We start from the raw sequence: 17,704 nt of genomic DNA on the forward strand, positions 1-17,704 counted from the left end.
GCAAATAAATTTCTTTCAAACAATTCACTCTCTTTGTTTTCAAGATTAGTAACTATGCTATCAATATCAATCCACTTTTTCATTGTTTCATTGGTGAATTTTCACTCATTACATTTTATGGTTTTCTCAAATAAGAAATATGCATTCTTCCAACTTGAATATAGTTCCCTAAATACATTTTCATCTCTATGATATGGGACATACAACATCAATTGTTCTCTGTAATAGTTATCAACATCAATATGTTTATTATACTTTACATACCTTATAACATATGGTATGTTAGCATTTCCTCTTTTTTTGCCTTGCAGTGTATAACATGATGTAAATTCTGCTAAACATACATGTTCGATGTTTTGTAGTTGTTGCAAATAGTGATCAATAATTGATAAACATGATGTGTCTTTTGAATCATTCGATTCACGTTCCAAGTCTCTTGGTTTATTTAGTAAAAAAATTCAATCATATATTGCTAAAGTGTTAATAAATATACATCTTCTTGAACCAATATTTAGTGGCAATGACATCACCATATATATAGCTTATTGTGCAGGCATTTTATGTAAGTTCAATCAAGCTTTTCCAAGTCGGTTTCAATGACATCAACATCATATTTTTGACAATCGCTTCACACATGTTTAAACATTGACGTCATTGTTTTATCTAGCTTTGTCATGTATGAAATACAATAAGTAGTTGTAGCATATGAATCAAGTACAAAGTGAGCATTATTATTTGCACCCTAGATTAACAAAATATGTTGAGCAAAGCTATTAGGCAAAATGTCTGTTGGTTCTCTTTTCAACAAAATTGTTCTCTGTCTCATAGTACATTGAATTGCATGGATATAGTCGTATTTGCTTATGCTTATTTTTTTAGAAAACTATCAATTGTATGTGTCTCATCATGTTCCATATTCTCTAGTGCATCAAATATCATTCTTGCATTTGCTTTTGTATTTTAATTTTCAAATTCCATATGCTCAAGTATTCATGTTCTTAGCATTGGTGGTATCAGAAAATTGAACCTGCAATCCATCTGTTTTACTTTCTACAAGTTCTTGTGTGATTATGATGTTGGACAATTTTCAGATTTGTAGGTAGTTTGGTTGAATCACAACATAAGTACATGTCTATGAAGTTTTTTATTTCAGTATCCATACTTGTTCCATAGATGGGGGAATTTTTAATCCATATCAATCCATGTTCATGTTGGTGTTATGCAACCACTCACAAAATAGAAGAAAAGATAGATCACCGACTTGAAAAATAACCTCCTCAAGGGGGAAACCTCCTTTACATCACATAAATGAACAATTCTTGGATGATACAAATGATAATACTTCCTTGGTATATATAGGATTCTAAGGCATCATGATATAATTAGAGGTTACATAACAATAATAATGTAAGGGCACAATAATAACAATAGTGGGCTTCTATGGGGCACAACAATAACAATATGAGGGACACATCGGCACAATCATAACAATAGGGGGATACACTAACAGTATTAATAAGGGGGGTAAACTAGTATTACAGGGAACTAACATGCCCCTCTCCTTCAAAAAATTGTTGTCCTCAAAGCTTGAGTAGTTCCAAATTCTTCTGTATAAAATTTTATCCTCCCATGTGTAATCTTTAGTGGGTAATTTCTTTGGCTTAATGAGATACTCTAAAATTAATTGATTTTGTAGCTATCAGGTTATTATTTTCATGATTTATTCAAGCTCAAATATGATTTTTACTTCTTAATTAAGTTATGGAAACATTGTTTGAACTGGGATCTTGTAATCGATAACCTTCTTTAAGCATGAAACATGGAAAACTAGACATACTTAGGAAGACACAGGTAGCTCCAATTTGTATGCCATAGTACCAATATTTTGCAACACCTTTTAAGGACCATAGTACTTGGGTGACAATTTATTATCCTTCTTAGCTTGTTTGAGGGACATTTGTTTGTATGGTTGTAGTCGTAAAAATACCTAGTCGTCTGCATCAAAACTTCTTTCACTTCGATGCTGATATACCTATTGTTTCATTTGATTATGTGCCAGAGTGAGGTTATCCTTTAAGAGTTGGAGAACTTGTTGTTGAGAATCAATGTGATCTTACACTACTTGTACCTTAGAATTTTCTCTAAACGATGATGTGATGGATGGTGGATGATATCCATTAAGTTCCATAAATGGGGTCATTTTTACTGTAGTATGGAAGGAAGTGTTATACCACCATTCAATTAGAGGTAACTATTCAACCCATTGTGTTTTTTTATCAAATACAAAGCAAAGAAGATATCCTTCCAAACATTTGTTCACTATCTCAGTTTTCCCGTCAGATTGAGGATTATAAGATGAGCTATGAGCTAATTGAGTACCAAGACAAGAAAATATTTATGTCCAAACATTTCTGGTGAAAATGGGATCTCTATCACTTATAATAATCTTTGGGTTTCCATGTAGATTTTGAATTGTTTCCGTAAATGCAGTAGCAATTGTAATTGCTTTAAATATATGAGATACTGCAGAAAAGTCTGCATACTTGGTAAGTCTATCAATTACCACCATGATGACACTCTTTCCTTCAGACTTAGGTAAACCTGTGATAAAATCCATTGAGCCCTCCTCCCAATGCTAACTTGGAATGACTAAAGGTTGTAATAGACTCGTGGTCTTAATTGTATCAACTTTATTTTGTTGGAAAACCAAACATTCTACCACAAAGTTATAACTATCAAATTTAAGGCCATCCCAAAAAAATCCTTCTTGATCCTATGGTAAATTTTTTTCAAATCTTGAGTTCCCTCCTAAGGGGGAGGTGTGCAATTCGAAAAGAATATTTTGTTTGTGTTGAGAATTCTTAAAAATATATAAGCAATATTTGTACCATAATTAATCATTTTTCCAGCTAAATGTATCAGACGCACTGGGATCTTTCTACAACTTTTGAATGAGTTTCCACACCTCTTTGTCATTATTCCATTCATCAGTTGCTTTGGTTATCCAATCAGGTTGGATAAAATAAATGGCGCAAAACAATGCTTCCACATCCTCATCCTTTCTTGAGAATGCATTTGCAACAACATTTTGCTTCCCTTTTTTGTAGATGATTTCGAAGTCATAACCCAACATCTTTGTGACCCATTTTATTTTCTCTTTGATAATATTTGTTCCAAAAAGTATTTAAGACTATCATGATCTAATTTTACCTTGAAGTGTCTTCCCATTAGGTAACATCGCCATTTCTTTAGTGCATGTAGTATTGCCAACATTTCCTTCTCATAAATTGGTTTGTGTTTTGATTGGATGACTTTCAAAAGAAACAGGTCTTCCTTCTTATATTAAACAACACCAATTCCATTTCCTAAGGCATCACATTCCATAATAAAGGTTTCTGTGAATTCTGGCTTAACTAAGACTGGTGCTTGGCGCATTTCCTCTTTAATATGTTCAAAGGCCTTAGTTGCTTATGGAGTCCAAGAAAATGCATCTTTCTTCAGTAATGTTGTTAGAGGTGCTTCTATTCTCCCATAATTCTTATCAAACTTGCAATAATACCCTATCAACCCGAGAAGTCCTCGAAGATGCTTTATGGTTGTGGGGATTTTCCATTCCTTAATGAATTTTATTTTTTTAGGGTCTACCTTAACACCCTCATGAGATACAATATGACCTAAATATTCCATCTCATGTACTCCAAAGAAATATTTAGAGTTTTTTTCATACAATTGTTTCTCCTCCAATAGTTTAAGCACCCTGTCAACATGTTGAACATGATCCTTCCAAGACTTGTTGTAGATTAATATATCATCAAAAAATTGTAACAAATTTTTTCTAAGGGTGGGTTTGAAAATGGAATTCATCAAACCTTGGAATGTGGAAGGTGCATTAGTAAGGCCAAAAAACATGACCAAAAATTCATAATGACCCTCATGAATTATGAATGTTGCTTTCAAAATGTCTTCAATATTCATTCTAATTAGATGATATCCTGAATGAAGATCCAACTTGGTGAAGTAAATTGATCCATGTGATTCATCCAACAATTCATCAATGATATGAATGTGCAATTTATCTTTAATAGTGATCTTGTTAAGCTTCCTATAATCTAGACACATATGCCATGATCCATCCTTCTTGTTCACCAATACTATTGGAGTAGAGAAAGAACTTTGACTAGGATGAATTATATCAACCTTTAGCATTTTTGCAAACATATGTTCAATTTTACTCTTTTGAGCATAGGGATATTTGTAAGGCCTAATGTTTGGAAGAACATTTCCTGGAATAAAATGTAGATCTAGGTGGATATTGGTGGCCACCCACCTATTCCACCTAGACCTCCAATTAGTTTCAATTGTTTCCTTGTTTATTTTATCATTTGATATTTTTAACAGTTTTTTGAGCCTTGAACTTTCGGAGTAGTTTGATCCCCTAAACAACGTTTTTTTTTAGGTCTGCTATAGGTATATAGCCATAGGTAGGAGATTGTGGAAAAATGTGTAGTACTCGAAGAGACCTTTCTAACAAGGTATTGTGCACGCCAAACAAAGATGATATGACCAAGTTACGACCCCGGGAAGTTGGCTACCCAACTAACCCCAAAGGGCCCATAAACTCTTGGTGTTTCATCTCCAGGGGTTAGGGTTTTGGTTGTTTAGGGTTTTATCATGTTTTTCAATAATAAATAGGCCCTTGACCCTCATTGTAACACAGCTCAAAGGCATGTAACTGCCACATCTCTTCTCAGAGATAAGCTACCATTGCTCGACATAGTCTTATTTCCATTTTGTTTGTAAGCATATTTCAGTATTTGATATTAATGAAATCAAGTGTTATTTCTACTGGATCTTCGTATTTATGGTTAGATCTATAATTTGTTGTGTTCCTGTTTAAATTCAGATCAGTGTTATAATAACGGTCTCCTCTTGCTTTGTTTTACTTTGCATGTCCCCAACGAGGTTGGGATATAAGGAGTTAGGTCTTGAACTAGTCGAACCTTTGCAAGACAAGCCTCGCAAATCATGATGACCTCCCATGGTGTAAGAGAAGAAAGATGAGGGGGTAGGAGATTCTTTCAAAATATTGCTCAAAGAAGCCCTCGAGTGACAGGGGAACACGATGATGCACGACTTTGCCCATATCTTTCAGCAGTTACCCAAGGGTGCCACATCTCCTTCTAGCAACTACTCTAGAAGTGCCACACCCTTTAAGGTAAAAGTTAATTTTGAAATTCCAATATTTTATGGCCAGATAGATGCAAATGTTGTAGATAAATGGTTAAATTTTCTAGAAGTGTATTTTTCTATTCATGATATTTCCAGCTAGGAAAAGATTAATTTTTCAGTTCTCAAAGCCACCCGCCATGTCAAGGACTGGTGGGAAACTTATTGCGAGAAGAAGGATGAAAGTACACCCTCACTATTTTTGGATGCACCCACTTGGAATTCGTTCTAGGACACCATCAAGGAGCAGTACTACCCCATCGGGAGCTATGAGGATAAATACATAAAGTGACCATGCTATGGCAAGGAAGGGACCAAGACATGCTAGAGTTTACCAATGTTTTTCATACCCTTCGCATGAAGGTGGGTATCAAGAATTCGGAGAAACATTTGGTACTCAAGTACCACAAATTCATACATAGGTACATCCACGATGATATGGAGTTCCTAGACATCTCTTCACTCAGCACGTCGTATTGATACACTATCAAGATTGAGTAGAAGTTTAAATAGAAAAATAAATACTTTGGATTTGCAAATCTGAAGCAAAGGAAAGATGTCCCCAAACTGTAGAGCAAAGGGAAAATCCAAGGTGGGGCGGCCCAGGATAATCCTTTGAAGCTGCAAGAAAATAACAACACCACAAAGAGAAAGAAGTGCATGGGAAAGTGGTGTGAGTTCCATAAGAGCTCCACTCGCAACACAAGTGAGTGTTGGGCCAAGCAGTCACTGGTGGCCGAGTTGAAGGCTTCTGATTTAGACGCATGTTCCGAATCTGAGTTAAAACCTGACAAGAGGAATGACAAGGGGAAGAAGATCATTGGCGCAGAGCCTAGTGCCACTGTGGCCACCACCAAGATCGAGAAGATTGAGCCTAAAGATCCAGAAGGGGGGGAACACCTATTCCACTTACAGGAGTGGGTGAAGTGTTCTCTGCTGCAGTTAATTGTCTATAGCGGGAGCCAAAATAACCTCATTTTAGCATAGGCCATGAAGTGACTGCACCTACCAACTACAACACATTTGCAACCATACACCATCAGGTGGCTTCACCAAGGATGAGATCTCTGCTTTAGCTAATAGTGTCGCCTTCCCTACATCATCAATCCCTTCATAGATGAGGTATTATGTGATGTTTCTCCTCTTAAAGTTTGTGATGTATTATTAGGAAAACCATACTTATGGAAGCGACATGTTGTATATGAGTCTATACATCACCCTGTTATTATTTCTTTGGGTAGTAAGTTATACATGATACTGGAGGTAGCCCCACCTACTGCCATCTATTTGATCTCTGCTAAGAAATGCAGTAAGGTCATCTCCCAAACTGGGAAATTTGTTTTCTTTATGATTCACTCTAAAATTAAGGGGATGATTGTAGCCACATCAATGGCCCTTGGGAAGGGTTCCTCAAAGTAGTAGAAGCAGGTGGATACGGTCATGGAAGAATACAGGGGCATCTTCTCCTCACCCACATGAGTACCCTTGTATTGTCAGGTTAAGCATTCGATAGATCTGACTCCTAGAGCACCTCTACCCAATAGGTTGATATATCTCTACGCCATTCTGGAAAATGAAGAGATCAAGCGGAAAATACAGGGGTTTCTACAAAAAGGGCACATCGAACCAAGTTCCTTGCCATGTGGGAGCCTGATTGTACTTGTACAGATGAAGGATGGAAACTGGAGGCTTTGCATTGATTATCGAGCATTAAAAAAAATCACTGTCAGGAATAAGTATCCAATCCCACAGATTGATGACCTATTGGACCAACTCAACGGGGCCAATTATTTCAGCAAGATCGATCTGAGGTATTGTTATCATCAAGTTCCAATAAAGCCCACATATGTATGGAATATTGCCTTTAAATCCAAGGAAGGCATTTTTTAATGGTTATTTATGCCCTTTGGGTTGACAAATGCCCCTGCTACTTTTATGAAGCTAATGGATGACATCTCGTGGCCCTTCACCAAATCGTTCGTGGTGGTTTATGTGGATGACATCCTCATCTTCAGCAAGAGTTGTGAAGAACACTTGCAACACATTCGGCACGTCCTTCAAACTCTTCAGCAACACAAACTGTGTGCCAAATTTGAGAAATGAACCTTTGGTATGAGTTAGGTCCAATACTTGGGTTACATCATAGATGAATGTGGCATGCATGTGGACCTGACTAAGATCCAAGTCATTAAAGATTGACCAGCCCCGACCGCTCTAACGGAGCTTCACACTTTTTTGGGCCTTGCAAATTTTTATCGGAGGTTCATGTTATGATTCTTCCATATCACTTGGCCTTTGAGTCAGATTACTAAGGGTTGGGAGAAAGAAAATTTTTCCTGCTCTGAGTCCCAACAAAAGACATTTTTTAAGTTGAAGCACTGCCTCTGCTCTGCACCGATACTCACATTTCGAGACTTGTGACAACCATTTGAAATAGAGACAGACACCTTCGACTATGCTACTGGTGTAGTCCTCACCCAACATGAGCGTCCGATGGCCTATCATAGTGAGACACTTTCCAATACAATTTAAAAGTACCCCACCTATGATAAAGAGATGTATTCCTTCATGTAGACTTTACGACAATGGAAGCACTACATTCTAGGGAAGGAGATGATCATCCACACCAATCATTGACCTCTTTAGTTTATACAAACACATGGGAAGTTGCAAAACGATCACCATCAGAAGTGGTCTACATATCTGTAACAATTCCACTTGAACATTAAATACAAAAAGGGTAGCACCAATCATGTTGCAGACTGCCTCAGCCAGCCCCCAGTTGCAACACGGAATACTGTTCTCAACTTTTGTGGTCACAGGACCACTGGATGGCTGCAACTATACAAAAATGATCCAGAGTTTTCCTCCACATACCAAATGCTAGTAGATGGAAAGAAATTTCTTGATTTCCACCTCTACGACACATTATTATGCTACTTGGACCAAATTTGTGTTCCTTCAAGCGAGCATGACAAACTAATTTGGGAGGCACATTACAGTCAGGTCGCAAGACACTTCGGTGTGGAGAAAACTATGGTTGTACTACAAAAGTACTTTTATTTCCCAAAACTCTGACTAGATGTTGGTAAATATATCAGATCCTACACTACTTGCGTCATCGCCAAGGAAACCATCAAGAAGCAAGGCCTGTACACTCCTCTGCCTACTCCCAGCCAACTGTGGGAATCCATCTCCATGGACTATATGTCTGGCCTCCCTTCTATCAAGCATGGTAATGTTTGTGTATTTGTGGTCATGGAAATTTTTTCTAAGATGGCTACATTGGCGGCCTACAACAAGAGTATCATAGCAAAGGACACTACCAAACCCTTCTTTGAATAAGTATGGGTACATTTTTGGATCCCGCAGACCATTATATCAGATCGGGATAACAGGTTCTTGAGCACATTCTAGTCAAGCCTCTGGACACAATTGGACACCAAGCTCACCAAGTCGACTTCCTTCCATCCCCAGATTGATTTCCAAATGATGGTCATCAATAGGATGATAGTGAACATACTCTGCATGTACAAATCCAAGAATCCTTGAACCTAGGATGAGAGTCTTCCATATGTGCAACACAATTATAATAGAGTTCTCCATAGTTCAACTGGTCACAGTCCCTTTCAAGTGGGTATAGGATTTCAACCATTGTGTCTGATTGATGTTGCCATGCCTCATGCGACTACACAGAAAGAATCCACACATGTATTGTCTGAGGTTGATAAAGAGACTAGATTTAATGAACGCATCCAAAACATCCATCAGTGGGTTCATGGCATCCTGGAGAAGTCAAATTCCAAGTACAAGCAGCGACATGATCAACATCAGGTGCCACACAAGTTTCAAGTGGGCGATAAAGTTTGGTTGCATTTTTAGAAAGAACGCCTTACCAGAGCCCATCGAAATCTCAGACCACTCCAATATGGTCCTTAAACCATTACCAAGGCTGTGGTAGATAATTCTTTTGAGATCAACATTCCCCCATTCCTTGGTCTACACCTAGTGTTCAATGTGGACCGCCTTCAACCATACTTCCCACCATTACTGGACACATCAGACATTGCATAACAACTTACACTAACAGAGTTAAACCCAGAATGCATGGAAGAAGCCATGAATTATCATATTATGGACACACAAGTCAAGAACACTCACCAATAGAAGATCCAACTATACCGGGTTATCAAAGCTGGCCAACTCCTGCACCAATGCAGGTGGCTCACAAGGGACTAGGTTCAACAAAAATTTCCTCACCTCATGGAGGCTCTACACACAATGGGGACCATTACTTCCTAAGGGGGGAGGAATGATCCAATTGGATATTAGTGGCCACCCGCATATTCCACCTATACCTCCATTCAGTTTCAATTTTTTTCCTTTTATTTCAACATTTACTATTTTTAGCAGTTTTTTGGGTCCTGAGCTTCCAGAGCAGTCTTGACCCCCTAAACGGGCGGTCCATTGTAGGCCCATTTCCATAGGCAAGATCCTATGGAAAAACATGTAGTACTCGGAGAGACCTTTCCAACAAGGTATCATACGTGCCAAACAAAGATAATATGACCAAGTCATGGCATCAAGAAGTTGGCTGCCCAACTAACCCCAATGGGGCCCATAAACTCTTGGCATTTCATCTCCTGGGGTTAGGGTTTTGGTTTTTTAGGGTTTTCTAATGTTTTTCAATAATAAATAAGCCCTTGAGCCTCATTGTAACATAGTTTAGAGGCATGTATCTTCCACATCTCCGCTCAAAGATAAGAAACCATCACCCGATCTAGTTTTATTTCCATTTTGTTTGTAAGCATATTTCAGTATTTAATACTAATGAAATGAAGTGTTAATTATGATGCATCTCCATATTTATGGTTATATCTGTAATTTTTTGCATTCTTGTTTAAATTCAGATCAAATGTATAGAATGATCATGATCAAAAATATGTGGGAGGCTTTTAGGAGTCTCAAATACCGTGGAATGATTGTCCAAGACTTTTTAGAGATCTGGAGAAATAGATGATTTTGATGTTTGAACCTCTAGTGAGCATAATTGTGCAATTACACCTCATTGTTCTTTCTTTAGAAGATTTATCATTCCATTAGAGTTGATCATCTTTCCTAGTTTCCTTGCGATACCCCTTAATTCAACTTCCTTTCCTCCCCAAAAACAATTCAAGAAAAGTTCTTGGAAACTAAAAGCTATCATCCCCAAAGATTGTAACCATTCGAATCCTAGTACAACATCAAAACCACCCATTGGAATGGAAAGCATTGGAATATTCAATACATATTCCCCCATGGCTAGCTTGATATTATGGCACTTCCAGAGCAATTTATAGTTCCTCCATTTGGAACCATCGCTTGAAATTTTGGTGTTGGATATAGGAAGCAATTCAATTCCTTGGCTTAGTTGAGAGGGAGGGTATATCATAGTCTTGATTGGAGAATTCATTTTGAAGAATATGTTTCTACAAGTTAAGTAGGAAATGAAAGTCTATGATTGAGGAATATTCTGTCAAATATTCAGTTGATAGTCCTACTATGATAAATTGAGAAGCAACATCTAGTTGTATGAAAGACCCTAAAGGTTTGTATTTGTTTATGTACATTTGAAAGTGTATTACTAATTGGGGTTGTGTTTGTATAGGTAAATCTCTCAAATTTTTGATAGCATGTTGGTTACTGATCATTTTGGTCAGGAGAGATTTGTTGAGGCTTTGCGAGTGAAGCATTGCTTGGGAGGACATCTGGCTAACACCTTGCGTTGATGTCTAGGTCTTGAAGTATGGAGGGTGGTGTTGGTCATAGAGCTCTAACCTTAGATATGCACCTAGATCCCTGGATTGATGGTTAGTAATTAAGCCTGATGGTACCTAGATAGCTTGAAATATTTAGTCCATATTATTTCCACTTGGATATATTTCCTTGGTTAGGAATCTAGTTCGTGGCATTGTGATCCCTAAACTGTTGAGAGACCTTGGATAGATTTCCCTGGTCAGGAATCTAGTCCATGGCATTGCGGTGCCTAAACTTCTTCGTAGGTTATGTGCTTTGAGATCTTCTATGTACCTCTATGATTATATGTAAGTATGAAACATCCCTAGTTAAGAGGGAGTGTTGAACAATGTAACTAGCTTTGGTCTTCATAATTGTACTTGAGTCAATATGTAATATATTTGTCAAAGGAAAGCAAATTTTTTATTATTATTAATTGAATTGACTTGTTAAAGCCTGGGCTTCATTCTTGGGTCAATAGTTATAAGTCAAGCCTCCATTTTAGGCTTTAGGGTTATTTACTTAATTGAAATTCAATTCTTGTTTGGTCAAAGACTCCCCCATTCAAGTCTCCTTGTTGTTGGCCTCAAGTAAATCATCATCAAGTCAAGTCGGCTTAACCTTATATAGAGACACATCTCTTCAAGAACTCATGTCAGGATATTTCACATGAAAACAACTATATATACAATCCTAAGGACTTCGAATCAAACAAAGTGAAGGAGCTTGGATTTCAAAGAGATGAACTCGTGGGATTTCAGAGATTAGTGCGAAAATCATAGGTATAGGTTCAGTGTAAATCTCAGAAGAAGTTTTGATACTACTGTGATGAGTTTCGGTATACGATAGGGAAAATAAGTTTGATCAATTTAAGAGTGATGCGTTTTAAAGAAAGTGCGTGTTACAGTTCGGTGCTAGCACAGTGTAGAAGCTCGATGCTATTGTAGTGAAGAAGTTTTGTGCTACCTCAATGATGCAGCCTAAATATTACAATGAATTCTTGGTATATTACAGTGAGGAAACTTGGATCATTGCAGGACCAAGGTTTGAGTTTGGGGTAGTCATCACAAGATCGATGCCAAGAGTATATTATAGTGTTGATCATCATTTTTGAACCGAAGCATATATTACAATATTGGATAGATACATAAATTTGTTATGTGACTAATTTATCAAATGACTACTACTCATGTAGAGTTTATTTATGAAGCATACTACTGGACTGTGTCATCACAATGAGAATCGAAGCTTTTCTGATGCATCATCGCATTGCTGCAAGGAAGAACACATTGAAGAATGCAATACTAATCACAATTTTCACTTGATTGAGGGAGTCTCTAGTATAGGTTGTGAAGGTCTTGGTCATCTCATCTTATTTTTTAATCTACTGAAGCAATAATTTAGATGGGTTTTCCCCTAGAGTGGGGTTTTCCCTTGGCTACATGCCTACATATCATGTCCTCTACTATTTGTTGTTTGGCATTAGTATTGATGATAAAGAAGAGATAAATTGAATGAAAGAATAACAATAAGGAAACATCACAAGACAATGTCATAATAAGAGAAATTGATTAACTGCCACACTTTGGATTTCTCAACACTGACTTCTTGAAACAATTATCTACTCTGACTAGTATATAACTCATGTTACATTGCCTTGTCATCTCCACTTTAGCTAAGGAACTCAAATTCTCTACATGCGCTAGTGTTACATAGTATTTTTTCATGCCTCTTTTTCACTTCCTGTTCCATATCTTGAAGTGCCAAAATGTTGACGACTTTGGAGTATATCCATTATAATACACAGATAAAAACATCCTTGAAAAACCAAAGGAAAACTAACCCGAGTCAATTCTGAAGAAGGTTAGCTAAAACCGTAATTTTTAGGGCTAGTGCGCTTTACTCCACTACCTGTCCATGCTGATGGCAGGTTGCAGTGATTTACCCTAGTGCTGGCAGTGTGGGTTTTGATATGAAAACCCACGTTGAATCTCTTCTGGCAGGTTTTCCCAAAATGGGAGATAAGGTTCATGTGCTAGAAAGTTAGATAACAACGAGATGGATATTGGTTATTGCAGATATGGTCAAGCTCTCCCATTTGGAGCTCTTGATCTTATCTTTGTGGTCCTTCCCCTTGAGATGTGGACTTTCCTCCCTCTTTTTTGGATCCCTAACTCCCTATCCCTTCTTATAAATCCCCAAATGGTGGTCATTGATTGTCTGCATTCCTACACTGCGATTATGCCCAAATGTTGGTCATTATAACTTGCAGGAGTGCTTGAAGAGTATTTTCTTGGACTTGGACATCCACCAAAAGGAGGTCTCCAACATCAAGGAATAGGTTGTATGCTTCCCTTTTTAGCTTATTAATATATACATCTACTGTTCACTTTCCATAATTGTGTAAATGTTTATGATTTTAGCTTAATACTCTTTGATCTATTAAGTAGTTTATGTTTGACGTATGCCATATATGCTCGTATACCTTGTATTTCTCTTTGATATTTCTTGCAGGTACTCGGACGTGAAGAACAAGTAAGGAGTGAGCCTAGAAGTGAAGGAATCAAAGTCATCTCAAAAGAATTGAGCAATTAGCATCAAAGTGAGGTAGGCCAATCTCTCTATGCATTTGTTAAACATAAGCTATGAAAGTGTATGTTAGTTTGTTGCTAGACCCACCCATTGGGCTAGAGATATCACCTTTTTCCGCAAAGGGGATTTTCCTTCAAAACAAAATTGCAACTCCACTGGGGAAGCTATAGCGTCTTCAATATCTTTTTCGAACTGATCTTTTGATTAGTTTGACCAAACATTGAGTTCTCAGTTAGTTTGAGCATGTACAGGTCTGCATAGCCACTAATTACTACCTTAGAGTGCTGATTCTAGAGTGTTTGTTGAATTTTATTTTTTATTTTTTGCCTTATTTATCGCCCAACGCATTTTTGACTCATATAGTCGCGCTGCCAGTGCACTTTCCTTTAAAGTAGTCATTTTGATCCCATGTTTAGTGCCAATTTAGCCATTATGGCCGCACTAATCTCATAGATTTGTGAAAATTAGGGTTTATCTACCAAAATCCAGTGTGTCTCAGCCCCTTAGGTCTTTTTTCTTGTCCATTGTGATTGGATTTATTAGTGTTTAGTCTAATTATCTTGTTTGATTAGGAAATTCTTATATTTTGAGATTTAAAATGTTTGGAGTGAAATTGGATTGATTCTATGGTTTTTAGGTCATTTGTGATCCAGGTGGATATTGGTGGCCACCTGCCAAGTCCACTTGGGCTCCCACCATTATTTCTTTCAACTTTTCAGTTTCCTTAATTGTAGCACAGTTTACTATTTTTAGTAGTTTTTCAGGTCCCAAACTTTTGGATCCATTTTGAGGCCCTAAACGACATTTTTTGGGAAAACTAAGAGTAACATGGGTCCATGGACCTATGTTTCTCTTCCCAAAGTTGTATTTCTTGTAAATGAAGATCGTATGCCAAAGTTACGAACTCGGGAAATTGATGTACCAATTTACCCAAACGGGGCCCATAGTTTGGCGTTTTCTCTTCTAGGGTTAGGTTTTTGGATGTTGATGGTTTTCCATTGTTTCTCAACAATAAATAGGCCTTCAAACCTCAATTTAACATAGTTCAGAGGCATGTAGTGTTAGGCCCCTATACTACTAGTGTAACCCCTTATTGTTATTAGTACAACCCCCTTATTATATTGTTGTACCCATGTAGTCCCCATATTGTTACTATTGTGCCCCATAGAAGCCCACTATTGTTATTATTGTGCCCTTACATTATATTGTTATGTCAGCTCTGATTATATTATGACGCCTTAGACTCCTATATATAGAAAGGAGGTCTTGTCATTTGTATCATCCAAGAATTGTTCATTTGTGTAATTTAAAGGAGGTTGCCCCCTCGAAGAGGCTGAATTCTAAGGTGTTCAACTATCTTTTCTATCTTTTAGTGAGTTGGTTTCATAACATTTGGTATCAGAGCTTTGGATTCTAAGGTTTCGCTGCTCCAAATAGGTCATCGTGGAATTTTTGCTATAACCTTTTTTCTGCGATGTTTCAGAAGTGAAAAGAAAAAACCCATTTGAGACAAAATCTCACTGAACCTCGGTTTTGAATTTCAAAGCTTTTCGCGCTATATTTGCGGAGATATGATATGAGGAAGTTGGTATTTTTGCAGACTCCTAAATTACATTCCAAACAGGTGACCTGGGGAAAATCGTCATAAATTTCTCTCTGAGCATCGGATTGAAATTTCATAAGAAGGTACAGAAAGAGGACGGACTATAGTTTCTTGTATATATTTTTTAGAGCCAAAGGTCAAAACAGTGACATGTGGCACGTTCTACAAGTTCGCTCTATTGAACTAGTCTATAATCAGGTCACTGTGGGGGATTTGGAATAAATCTTCCTTGGAGAATCCAATTTGGATCAGAATAGTGGCATTGGAAAGAGGACACAGAGGGATATTGCAGATCACAATTTTAGAACTTAAAGATATGAAAGGAAAGAGTTACAGTCGTTTCAATATCTAGCTCCTAAAATCAAGAAAAAGTTGTTGGAAATAATACTGGGGGGGTGAATCGGTATTGGAAAATCAATAATATTTTCATTTCCATTATCATATTCATATACGCTACTTTAGTTAAGGATATCCGCATATATATGTAACTCTGTTTAATGCAACTAGCGTATATCCAGTAAACTTATGATTTAGTTAGTTGATCTTCAATGAGTGCATCAGAACATTATAAACCATATGAACGGCAAACAGGTGCAGTAAAACAGAATAGATCATCACACATAAGAAGCACACATGAACACCATGATATAAGGTGGAAACCCAATGTGGGTGAAAACCACCTGCTACAATTCGTCTCTATCTTCTTTTAATAAGAAACTTCTTTTTACAATATTTCTGTACTGGTGCAGTCTTATACCAGTATGTCAGCTTCTACCTGCAGAAGGCTACAACCTTCTCTCATTCTCCAGCTTCTCCTGGAAGGGAGCTACAATCCCCTTAGCTCTTGTACTAGTTGATGTACTAGTACGAAGGTGCTGACCTATAGAAGGCTACAACCTTCTCTTTTCTTCCAGGGACCATGTTTCATAAATTTTCAGACTGGGTCCATAAATACAAAACAATCACTACTACAATATAATCATTAACTGTGAATCACTCAACAACTGAATCACTGAAACCCTGTCATCAAAACAAAGTCACCAGAACACAGACCAAAGCCCAGAACTCTGCAACAACCACTAGAACCAACAACAACCTGAAATATCAAATCTCATAATGTATATGCTACTTGACTGTGTCAAATCAGAGTGTGTACGCCCTTTCACTATAGAGAACCTACGTACAGATATGAAAATAATTACTTATACCTTCGCTGTAATTTCCAACTTCAGATATACCCAGACCATAAGATATAAAGGATAAAACATGCGTCAATATTAAGATCTATTCATGATCATACCATATAATGATAATACATTTTAGTCTTCAAGATCCCGGTCCATCAACCTTTATCAACCGCATAGATGCCTCCTTGGTTCAGATCAAGCAAAGCATCACAAACCCATAACCAGCATACTAGATCTCATACTTCATCAGATATTCATCACTTGCACACTTGCTCCTCTTAGCCTAATGATCTTCTCCTCATATAGGTTTAGGCTTCTCTCAATACCATAGTCCAAAACCATGTAGGACCAATACCTTTGACCCAATATCTGGGGTCAACACTTCGGACCAAATACCCTGGACCAATACCAAAATACCATGGACCAAATACCACAGATACAAACTTAGTTTTCCAACATGTACATGCCCTTCCTTCTGTGAACCTGCGTGTGTACGTATACGCCCCTTTTGTTCTGCTAACCCATGTGTATACGCACTTTCATCAAGGTTAACCTGTGTATACCTCTCTCTTGACCTGCTGCACTATGATCTATCATCTAAGTGAGTTGCCATCAAGGACAACACTTGTATCATACCTCTGAGTGAGTTTCCATCAAGGACAACACCTGTATCATAATGCCAACAATCTCCCCCTTTGGACTTGATGGCAACCACCACACCAAGTCACTCTCCCCCTTTGACATCAAGGGCAAAGGGCAGACCAAGAAGTTCTCTCCCTTGGTATATCTTCTGCTATCCATACTCCCCCTGAGTACCTGCTGAAATCTCTGATTGAGCTCCCCCTTTGTATATGCCAAGATGTACCAATCTGTCCATGCTCCCCCTGAGCACATGCAAGGTTTGTAAAAGCATAACATGACTCTATACATACATCAATCTCCCAACCAAGTGGGAATACACCATTTTTGACTCATCCACCCAACCAAGTGGGGATATACCAAATGTTTATACATGACTCAAAAACAAGAAACATTACATCATCCATCCCATGCATAGTGGGGTAACAAAATACATCATATGACTCACAAAGACCAAGGACCTAAACACGACCATGATAGTTATCAGCAACTATCATACACCATATGATCTACACCATAAGCATCTGTCACTAGCATCCAGACCTGTAACCTGCAATCCATTTTCTTGGTCAATCAACAATCAGTAGCAAGATGTGTCAATAAGCATCATCACCAAAGACTTCTAACCATAATGCCAACAATGCATTGTTCAAAGCATATGCTCCCCATGAGCCTGTTCCAA

Source organism: Pinus tabuliformis, chromosome 3_2, assembly GCF_031772625.1.
Source record: "Pinus tabuliformis cultivar Carrire ecotype Pingquan chromosome 3_2, CPIR1, whole genome shotgun sequence".
Classification (NCBI taxonomy): domain Eukaryota; kingdom Viridiplantae; phylum Streptophyta; class Pinopsida; order Pinales; family Pinaceae; genus Pinus; species Pinus tabuliformis.